We start from the raw sequence: 12,378 nt of genomic DNA on the forward strand, positions 1-12,378 counted from the left end.
AAAATTGAACCAAACTCGAACGAACAGCCAACAACACAAATTAACACTCATAATAGGTTCGCAATATTGGAATCCTCAAACGACGCCATGGAAATCGCAGGCCCGCCAACAAACCACCACGCACGGAGAAGCCCCCCTCCCCCACCAATATTTGTTAATGATGTCATTGACACCCAGACTATGATCAAGTCCTTAGAGAGAGATATCTCCAAGGAGGACTACAACCTGAAGATAACCAACAATCGAGTCAAAATCCTGCCGACGAACCCAGAAGCCTACAGGAGGCTTACCAAGATACTTAGGGCCCTGAACGCCAATTTCCACACCTATCAACTCAAAGAAGAAAGACCTTTCCGGGTGGTGCTACGAAACATCCACCACTCTGCAGACATCGACGAGCTAAAAATAGAACTATCGAAACTCGGCCACGAAGTCATCAATGTCAGCAACATAAGGCATAAAGTCTCGAAAAACCCGTTATCCCTATTTTTTATCGGTTTAAAACAGAAACCCAACAATAAGGAATCTACATCAGTCGCCTAATGAACGCTATAGTAAAATTCGAACCACCGCAAATCAAAAAGGAGATAGTGCAATGCAAAAGGTGCCAAAGATACGGGCACACGCAGAAATACTGCAACCATACCTTCCGCTGCGTCAAATGTGCAGGTACACACCCCACCGACCAGTGCAGTAAATCACCGGAAACCCCAGCGAAGTGCATCCACTGTCAAGGTGACCATCCTGCCAACTACAAAGGCTGCTCAGCCTACAAAACACTGTACTCAAACAAGTACCCCAAACTTAGAACAAAAGAGGTAACCTACCAAACACCCAGCGCACCGAAATTCATCTTTACCCCAATCCCCCCAACCAATCAAACACCCAGCCCTACCAAATTCACCACTCCCTCAACCTCCTATGCCCAAGCGGTACAAGGCACTCAAAATATACCAAATAGCCATAGGGATCCTCCTCAAAATAGTGCCCCCAACTCACCTGATACAGACAACGTCTCTAGGCTTGAAAAGCTAATAGAGAAACAATCAGAGCAAATAAACAATTTGCTATCGCTACTAACACTCATTATGGATAAATTAATACGCCCCGGCGCAAAATAAAACCAAGACGCATAGCTCTGTGGAATGCCAACGGTCTAGCGCAACGCAAACTTGAACTAGAACTCTTCCTAAAACACCAGCAAATCGACATAATGCTCATATCTGAAACCCACTTCACCGACAAAAACTACCTGAACATAAACGGATACAAGTTCTACCATACCCAACACACTAGCGGAAAGGCCCACGGCGGCACCGGAATCATAATCAAATCAAACATTAAGCACTACGAACTTCCACCATTCCAGAAAGACTACCTCCAAGCATGGTCTTGAAGACTGTCATGGTACAATCACCACTTCAGCAGTATACTGCCCTCCCAGACACTCCATCGCCAAAGAAGACTTTGACGACTTCCTGGACACCCTGGGCAATAGATTCATAGCTGGAGGAGACTACAACGCCAAACACACCCAATGGGGCAGCAGACTGGTTACAGTAAGAGGCAAAAACCTCCTCAACAGCATAATAACCAACAAGCTCAACTACCTTACCACATACGAACCCACAAACTGGCCCACCGACACAAACAAAATACCCGATCTCCTTGATTTCCTCATAACTAAAAATATCTCGTCAAGACACGTCCAAATCAATTCCTCGGTTGATCTCTCCTCTGATCATTCCCCCGTGATAGTAACAGTCAGTTCAACTATCATCGAGAATACACGTAATGGCTCCATACATAACCAACACACCAACTGGCAGCTCTTTAGAGAAGTCTTTACACACACAACTTCAGCCTCAACTTCACTAAAAACCAATGAAGACATCGAAGCAGCCACGGAATACCTAAACACGAGCATAACAAACGCTATCCGCTTCTCCACACCGGCAAAAACGCCCATCAGCAACCACGAATACCCCCAGTACATATTTAAAAAAATAGCAGAAAAACGTAGACTAAGAAGCATATGGCAGACCCATAGAACACCGGAGGACAAACGCAAACTAAACAACGCAACTAGAAAAATATCCAAAACTATAAAAAACTACAATAATGACCGTTTTCACAAATATCTCGTCAGCTTGTCCCCCACAGCCGACTCCAACTACTCACTATGGAAAGCCTCCAGGAAACTCACGCGCCTCCCACAAATAATACCTCCAATCCGCCGTCCGCAGGGTGGATGGGCGCGTAGCCCTATAGAAAAAGCCAACCTATTTGCCAAACACTTGACTGAAGTATTCCAACCCCATTCCTCCATAGCTGCAGCGGACGTTACCGAATATCTGCACACTCCCTTCCAAATGTCCCCTCCTATTGAACCCTTCACTTCTTCAGAGATCATACAAGCAATCAATCGCCTAAACCCCAAGAAAGCAGCAGGTTACGACCTAATAGGCAATAAAGCAATCAAGGAACTTCCCATAAAAGGGATTGCACTCATCGCATCAATCTTTAACGCTATCCTCCGCATTGAACACTTTCCTCAGGCGTGGAAAATCTCACTGATCACCCTCATCCCTAAACTCGGTAAACCAATATATGAAACCAGCTCCTATCGCCCAATCAGTCTTTTACCTACCTTGTCTAAATTATTCGAGAGGATGCTCACGAATCGTCTCCTTCCACTCCTAGAAGAATTGAAAACACTCCCAGATCACCAATTCGGCTTCCGAAAACAACACTCAACAGTAGAGCAAATCCAGCGCATAACCCACATGATCAGCCAAATCCTTGAAAAGAAAAAATACTGCTCAGCGGTATTCCTAGACATCCAACAGGCATTCGACAAAGTATGGCATCAAGGGCTACTCTACAAGCTCAAAAAGATCCTACCCCATCCATACTACTCCATCTTAAAATCCTACCTAACCAACAGACAATTCATAGTTAAATGTCTAGGCGCCACTTCCGCAACATTCCCAATAGAATCCGGCATACCCCAAGGTAGTGTCCTCGGACCCCTACTGTTCTCCATCTACACTGCCGACTTACCTATATCAAACGAGGTAACAATAGCAACATTTGCCGACGACACAGCACTATTAGCTACCCACGCAGACCCGGAAATTGCCTCATCCACTCTCCAGCGAAGTCTCGACTCCATGGAAAAGTGGTTCCAAAAATGGGGTTTTAAAATAAACGAAAAAAAATCCTCCCATGTAACCTTCACGCTCCGAAAACAAACCTGCCCCCAGGTCACCATTAACAACACAATAATCCCAAGCAAGGACTCCGTTAGATACCTGGGCATGACCCTGGACAGGAGGCTAACTTGGAAAAAACATATCTCGGAAAAAACAAAGCAACTAAAGGAAAAACTAAGAAAATTCTATTGGCTCACGGGCCGACGCTCCAAACTAAACATACAGAACAAAATAACCCTCTACAAGGCCGTAATAAAACCTGTCTGGACCTACGGAATCCAACTATGGGGAACAGCAAGTAACTCCAACATTGAAATACTCCAACGCTTCCAATCGAAAACGCTAAGATCCCTATCAAATGCACCCTGGTATGTTACCAACGAAACAATCCACCGTGACCTCAAGATACCTACAGTCAAAGATGAAATACACAAGTCCAGAAGCAGATATAACACAAGAGTCAACAACCACCACAACCCACTAGTCACCCAACTACTGGACACGACGGACCAGATCCGCAGACTAAAAAGAAAATACCCTCTAGTTTAAATCCTTAGTTTCTACTAGAACCAACATTATAAAACTATTATGGTCCATGTCATTGTATCACGCCAAATTAAATTAATTACTGAAAATTCTCAACGAGAACTGATTGTAAATATTCTAATAAAAAAAAAAATCTCAAAAAAATTCGATGAAAATTCTCATGAAACATCAATTGAAGCAATTAAACGCAACAGAGAATGGGTATAATCATATAATTCCTCCCCATTTCAAAATTCATTCATATACATCGATTTTTGTTTTCATATTTGTTTTATATGTGAAGAATACGTATTTATTGGCATAAAAGTATTTCTGTTTCAATTCCTGATCATTTTAGATCGAAACTTCCAAATATCGTTGATTAAAAATTTTTTAATTTTTAAAATGAAAGGCACTAATTATAGGACAAAAAGTTGTTTCAATTATTTGAACATTCTGCTTCCTTCCTACAATAACATATTTTATTTTAAATTAAAACAAGAATCAATACTATTGTGTATAAGTTTAATGGAGTGACACAGGTGATTTGTAACTAACACTGTAGCTAACATAGTTTCTGCAATATACCCTTTAATCGAGTAGAAACAAGGGGATTTTAGAAATTTCTATTAACCGACAGTATTGTCAACAAGTTTTAACAATGACTGAAGGTTGCAAAATTAAATATAAAATGATTTATTAATAGCATATGCAGTGTTAAATTTGTAAATAAGCAGTTTATCTTTTAAGGATAACAAAGACACCAGAAAATAAAGATAATATTCTAATTATATTGCAAACTAACGAATAATGTAAAGAATTTATTTTTGTTATCTATATCACAGATTTTAGGTAAAATATTAATTTACTTATTACTAGGAGATTGAATTTGAAATATAATTATAATTTATAAGGGACACCTTTAAACTAGCAGATATTTGGTAGCAGTTCTCTAGCCTTTGTACAATATAACACAGTTCAGTTTAATTGAGTTTAATACCTTTGACCAGCCAGTTTCCAATTTCATTTATGACATAATCTCCTGACAATTTCATACCCTTCTAAAGAAACACGACTTTCTATTATTGTTTTACAATCGCGGAATATGATCAGTGTTTCAATTAAGCTCCACTGTTTTAATTTCCCGTCTACGCACGATGTGGGTACACCGTTTTTTTGTTGTTTTTAGATACAAGTGACGAGAAATTATGAAATGATATTTTAAATTTAAACTGATTTCATTCATTGATTTATTGTAGCGACAATGGTAACTTGTTTAAATAAAGAATTTATAAATAAAATATTTAAGGTCTAAAATAATAAATAAACACATGTGAAAACATTAAAGCTGTTATCCTTATTCATGGTCTTGTTGGAACGTGTTTAACGAGCGTAACGTAGGCGTGAAAACGAAAACGTTGAGACTCTTGTGGCGTAAAAAGACTGAATTCCTCATAAAAATACAAGAAACGAATACAAGAAACGTGCACATAGTTTATTCTCGACCTTGGATACATAAAACCAAAAAAAAAAAAAGAAAAGAAAAAGAAAAAGGAACAAAAATTTTTATTGGTTATTTACCGAAACTCATTGTATCATTTTTATTACTCTATATAAAACGTAGAATCATATACTGACGAATGTTATTTCGAATTTCTAACTTCAGAACGATAATTACATATTTGAAATTACCAATAAGTGGTAGTAGCATTAAAAATATTGAATATTCAACGAGATGAAATATAGGTAAGGTAGTTAAAAGAAAAAAGATTGAAACGTTCGATGTAAAACGATGAAATTAAATGATTGGATTTGAAAACTTGATTCGGTTTAATAATTCGATGAAAAAAGTATTCATCCTATGAAAAAAGAATTCATGTTCCTGTCGATATATCAACGACGTGCGCCGTTACTTCCCACTGCTCTGCAATTCAAATGCAATACTCGAATATACATGGCGAAAGAAATGGAAATTGAGCAATTTAAGGGAACGAATTACTCTCGCATCCACGTAACTTCAAAATGTATCACGTGTCGGTGTTTGCGAAACGAAATTCGTCGTTGTCCAACTAACACGCTTGCAGATGCTACGTTCACTTTGTTGCATATAGGGCTTAAATATATGAACAAATAGAACGACGCAACTGTCACTAGCGTAATTTTTAAAGTGAATTAATGCATAATCTCGTCATCTACGTTTGACCATGATTATGGCAGTGATCATTGTTATATACGAATCTTCGTGCAATATATGTGAAAATTCGTGGTTGTCCAATTAACACGCTTGCTGATGCTACGTTCACTTTGTTGCATATAGGGCTTAAATATATGAACAAATAGTACTGCGCAAGTGTCACTAGCGTAATCTGAACGTGTTAAAGTGAATCAATACATAACTTCGTCATCTATGTTTGACCATGACTACGGCAGTGGTCATTGATATATGTGAAGCTTCGTGGAGTAGATGTGAAAATTCGTCGTTGTCCAGTTAACACGCTTGCAGATGCTCCGTTCACTTTGTTCCATATAAGGCTCAAATATGTGAACAAATTGAATGGAGCAACTGTCATTAGCGTAATTTTAACGCGTTAAAATAAATTAATGTATAATTTCGTCATTTACGTTTGATCTACGTTTTTTCATCTACGTCATCTACGGCACCTACGCGAATCTTATCGATTACGTCTTTGGCAGTGTTCGTTGCTATAAATGAAACTTAATAGTTGTTGAAACCGCTCGAAAGTCGTGTTCCTAAATCATTCCCTCGTCTCGTATCGTGTTTATCAAATGGAAAAGGAGATTGTGTTTTAATGAAATCGCTTGTTACTATCAATCTTGCTGTGTCACTCGCATAGGAGAAGAAAGTGAGGAAGGAGAAAAAAATTAAGGTAAGGTCATCAATGAGCAAAATGTTTAATGTACATTAAAATTGAGTCCGCTGCAACCCTCGTGACTTTTAAAATTCCATACGTATATTGTTATACGTAACATTGCCATATTAAATATATTCGATCAAATATTCAATCTCGTTCCCTGAAAGCTGTTCCTGGATATCTGGTTGGATACTTTACGCACGGAAATAGAGAGTGTTAACAGTAACAAACCCTCTATGTAGTGTTTTTGCTTTGCTCTTTTGAACAGGTAGATGACATTTTGCTTCGAAAAACGGATATACATACCACGGATATGCACATACAGAGTATGTGTATCGATATACACATTGATATACACCTTTGTACAAAGTGTCAAAAAAGTATTTATCGCGGTATTTTTTTCAAGCCATTCTACACCTTCGATTTGATGAAAATTGGTTAAATAAGTGTAGCGCAAAATTGATCTTGACCACAATTTTCAGTGTCAAATTGTTTTTCTATTGCATCATATAGTGCTCATTAGAAAGGAAAGTTCCGTTGTTTTAGAAAAAATGTTTGAAATTTCATTAATACTTAGACTGATTTTATTCATATTTTAAGGTCAAATATGGAATACAATAACATCAATACTAATATCTACTTTTTTGTGCGAATTACTTTACATTTCAATCTTCCTTGATACGCCGTGACAAGCAAAAGTGTAAACACAGCCCGTTGATTTTATGTAGAAAGCGAATGTCGAAGGTATAATGAGAAAAGAGCATTATTTGACCATTCCACAAAATAATTTACCTAAATAGTAGTTAATTCTATTGGATATAATAAACGTGAAGTAGTACTAGTGGACGAAATACCTATGTTGAAACCTTGATTCGACGAGTATAATTAATGTGCAAAACTGTAAACATGGTTTGAGATGTCCATTTTTATAAAATGTTTTGTACATTATTAATGCTAATGAAAATTAACTATTACATTTCGTTAATAATAACTTGTAGTTACTGTTACCTAATCTTTACCGATCACTTGAAAAATTAGTCTTTTACATTTATGTGTTTACTTTTTTCGCTCGTCGCAGTACATGTTTAAGTCAGATATGAAATATTTGGCGTATTCCAGCGGCTTTGATTAAATCTAAGATGTTGGACCATTGTCAAAATGAAATTACTTAGCATCATATATAGCCTGGCAAGGCTCGAACGTTTTATCTTCCTGTAGATTTTCTTTGCTTTTAGACTTTCCTTCCATTTCTCTGAATTGGTATCTTCTGTACACTATTTATAAAAGAAGAATAAATTACATGTTACATCCAAGTTACCAATCCAAATAATTTTAAGTAAGAAAAGAGATCTAATGCAGCAGTTTCCACTTAAATATAGATCCGACGATTATTTACGAACAAATAGTATAAATCTTTTAGCAATATGAAATTCGCAATATTTATTCAAATATTTATATTTATAGTACGCCATTAGCAAAGAAGACATGTTTGCGTGCGTTATCGATTTTACGCTTTTGCCACGCAAACATGGAAATTGCGATTCGAAATTGAATTTGCACTGGAAACGGTTGACGTTACGACATCAATAACATATTTCAAAAACACTGACGATATCATACGGAATCAGAGAGATTCTATGAGAAGTTAAACGCATAATCATCCTATTGTAAATAATAGGAACAGAAAGTACACAAGGAATAATACAGAATCATCCTATCATCCTATCCTATTATACAGGATTGCTTTGATTCGAGCTCAAACATAGGGAAATCTGAAAGAATTTTTCGCAGAATTTCCTTCCCCTTTGAATTAGCTTTTATACAGAACGACTTTAACCTTTTCAAGGAAATACCTATAGAGTGTGACGATCTATGATTTTAAATAGAGAGGTGTATCTGAAAAGAGGTGGATGTAAAACGTTGCATATAAAACGTAGATCAAATCTTTATTCAAGGTGTGGCGGCACTCGACAAGCCGAAAAATCAGCAGTACCCCGGCAGCGACATCTACAGCCCCCAGTGACAATTACAGCGGAACAGGCCTACTAACTACTACAAGTATAACTCACAACACGGCCACCTCAAACGATTTTTCTCTTCGCAGAGAATCAGGATTTCAAGATCGATCGAATATGTATGCACTTGATTTACACGTGAAGTTGTCATTAAAAATATTGTTACGTTTAAAAAGATAAATATTCATTTAAATTTAATGAAATTGTTAGTCCAATTGTTTTAAGCTTAAAGATATGTAGGTGTCACATTTATATATTGAAAACCTGGGAGCGGCATTAATTAACAAACCTAGTCACGCGCACACGTACTTTAAAACCATGCTTGAAAATCGATATTCCCTGAAACAATGCATCGTTCTGCGCTTCCAATTTATTTTCGCACGAAGAATCAGTCCATTCATCGTTGCCGTCACCATCGCTACTGTAATCTATATTACTCGAATAAATTCTATATCTTGATTGGAAAATCGCATATTTTAACGAACTTTCTGTGTTTTTTTTTTTCTATGATTTTAATTGGCAATTTCCGAAATTGAACTATAGCTTGAGAATAATCCGATAATATTTGAGGGTATATATACATACATCATGTTTTTGATGGGTTTTGTAGTAAAATAATTGTAGAAAAAGCAAACTTTTTAAGAAAAAATTACCATATTCGAGTAATAAATTATAGAAAATTACCAATGTAATTTAAAACTTCAAAAGAAGAATCTATTACATGTAATAAAGAGAAGGACTTGTTCACGAACGGTAATTCAACAAATACATGCGTTGCAGAAACATAGTTTTGCAAGGGAGAAGAATCTCTCTAGGAACTCGACGATGTCACGTCAAGAGAAAATTCAATAAAGTGATTACTAACCGTATTACCAGCGGCAATTGTGTGTCGGCAATTCGTAAATAAGTTAGTCGTCTATTTGGAGAAACGTCGCTGGCAATATCGTCACATTTTAATTACGTCAGCGCTATCAATTGGTCTTGGAAGAAAATTTACCATTATGTACTTTTGCCCACGGCGTCGTTCCAACAAATGAATCCGAGTTTTGAATCGCTTACTCTTATATCACGAATTTGTAACGGTGTTTCTTCAAACTTTAAACGATTGTAATGAATGCCTTTGCGTACAAAGACTGATACCAGGTTTGACTAGAAGCTTCAGCTAATTAGTGCCCCAGTTAATTTGGATGTTCACTACCACGCCACTTATGAAGTGGCTTCGTGTCCGAGCGAATTTTCCCCACGTAAAAAAAAAGAAAAAGAAAAAGGAAAAAAAAGAAAAAGAAAAAGGGAAAAAAAGAAAAAGAGAAAGCAAAAAAAAGAAAAAGAAAAAGGGAAAAAAAGAAAAAGAAAAAAAAAGTTAATAAATAATAAATACATTTGTTAAACTGAGCAGGTTTTATTTGAACTTGCCTATAATTATTCGCCTACAATTATTTTTATCGACGAGATTGACTGAATAGGCACAAATAAAGGAGTAAACTGTACATTGTCTGAACCTGCAAAGAGATTCAGATCAGAACTTCTTTCTAGATTGGATGGATTAGTATCTAACGAAAATTCTAATGTAGTTCTTTTGGCTGCAACTAATTGCCCTTGCTATGTATATCACGCTATTTCAATGTTTTCTAAGTAGAAAATATCTTAATATCATAATTATTCATTATCTTAATCTTAATTATTGTGTTGTGCGGAATATTCCTTTGTTATTATTAATATAACAGAACAATAATATTTATTGTAAATATATTATTAGGGACATTGATGCAGCTTTACGCAGATGCCTTGAAAAGAAAATATACGTATCATTACCAAATGAAGTTACTCGACTTGGTATGTTCAAATTATACCTTAGCAACCAGTTATTAGAGAATATGGATGTTGTAAACCACATAATAAAATCTACTGAAAAATATTCTTGCGTGGATATAAAATTGCTTTGTAAGCAAGCATGGCTGCTCGAAATAAGTCCAATATGGGAAAAACTTGAAAAAAAAAAAAAAAAAAAAAGAAACATCTGTTACGACTTTGAAATATGAATTAAAGAATTATGAAATAATAGCAAAATTGTTAAAAAACAATGTCACCTACAGTTACGGATGTGGATAGATATGAAGCGTGGAATAAATATGTATGCCATAAGAACATATTTTAAAAAATATAAATGCTTATCATATAATAATATAAAAATATAAAAATATAAAAATATAAAAATATAAAAATATAAATGGTTATAAATTATTAATATAATTATCGTTCGAAAAATTGTTCGTGTGCGTGCATTTATGTGTTCGCACGGGCTATAAACAAGTTTGAAATGTTCGTTCTACATATATACGTGGTATACATATTCCCTTATAATATATAATATGTGTAATCTGAGTGGTAATATATCCACGTATTACATATGTGTTAATGTATTTTATCGATAATCTGTCTTTTATTTCCTCTTATCTTATTAACGCATGTATGGGCGCGTATATGCGCCGGGCGAAAGCTATGGTTATATATGGGATTGTTAACAAATAAAAATTAATCTAGGTGTTATTAAAGAAATTTGTTTCACCTTCTAAACTTTTTGATGATTGGTTTACTTTGAATATTTTGCATATTTTTGCATATCATGAGCATTTTGTACATTTCTATACATTCAAACTTTCTATGAATATAAAATGATCCGCACTACTATCTACTTCATAGTATACTCTATACGTTTAAAATGCTCCATTAGAAGCTTAAATCTATCAAAATACAGCTCCTAGGGAAATGTGAATTTTCACATGAACACATAATATCGATTTTCTCATTGAAACGTATAGGCAGGTATATACTAGCATAAGCCACCTTCGGCATTTGGCCGTATGATGCAGCACTAGCTCTGTAACATAGAAAACCATAGGCGTCAGTTCTTCTTATTTCCTCTTTGATATATGTTTACTTTAATGTCACTTATTCAGACGCTTGATACATTGTCGGAATGAAATTTTAGTAATGTGCAAGTAATTTTGAGTAGATTAATAAAGTATAATAAGATATCAGATTCATGTACGTAGATTCAAGTGACATCAATCTTTATGTCTAGTATATACATGTGTATTGATCTATAAGTCAGTGTTAAAATAACAAATAAATGGCAGAAGAAGGAAAGAAGATTTCCTTCGGTTTTGCGAAATCTATTAAGAAACCTGTGTTAAAAAATGCTATTCCACAAGAAAAAAAGAAAGTTGATTACATTGAATGCCTTGATGAGAAAGGTATTAAAGTAATAGGGTGAGTTCAAAAAGTAAAATTTATAATCAAGAAACATATAACCTCAACCTAACCTATAAAAATCACCAATAGCGGAATATATATATTTGAAAACAATTTTTTTATTTCAATGAGGAAGAAAAAAAAGATGAACCTCTAATTATTCCATTACTAGGTTCAAAAACCTGGCATGATAGAATTCTTAATAAAATAGATGCAGACATTTTCCTTCCGAAGGCAGATAAGGAAAAGGTAGGAGACGCTAGTGTTAACGAGGCAAAATCAAAGCTATCTAATGGAAAAACATCGCCAATAATATCAATAAAGAAAGAGCCAGTTGAAGATAGTGAAAATAAAGTTGTTACTTTAGAAGAGCAAGCGACTAAAGAAATCATTGGGGAACTTAAGTCAAAGAATAAATATGAAACTAAAACAAATGATTTAACTTTACCTTTAGTAGAAGATGAATCATTAAGAGGCAAAGAACAGGTACGTTATCAA

General features: G+C 35.4%; 1 long non-coding RNA gene across 1 annotated transcript; it reads left to right on the top strand.

The window, feature by feature from the left end:
* Positions 1 to 5,888: 5,888 nt before the first annotated feature.
* LOC126927640 (uncharacterized) lies at positions 5,889 to 9,327 on the top strand. The gene is made up of 2 exons (XR_007715716.1): positions 5,889 to 6,628; positions 8,569 to 9,327. It is a non-coding gene; the product is annotated as an uncharacterized LOC126927640 (long non-coding RNA).
* Positions 9,328 to 12,378: the final 3,051 nt, after the last annotated feature.

This window comes from Bombus affinis, unplaced genomic scaffold, assembly GCF_024516045.1.
Source record: "Bombus affinis isolate iyBomAffi1 unplaced genomic scaffold, iyBomAffi1.2 ctg00000173.1, whole genome shotgun sequence".
NCBI classification, from domain to species: domain Eukaryota; kingdom Metazoa; phylum Arthropoda; class Insecta; order Hymenoptera; family Apidae; genus Bombus; species Bombus affinis.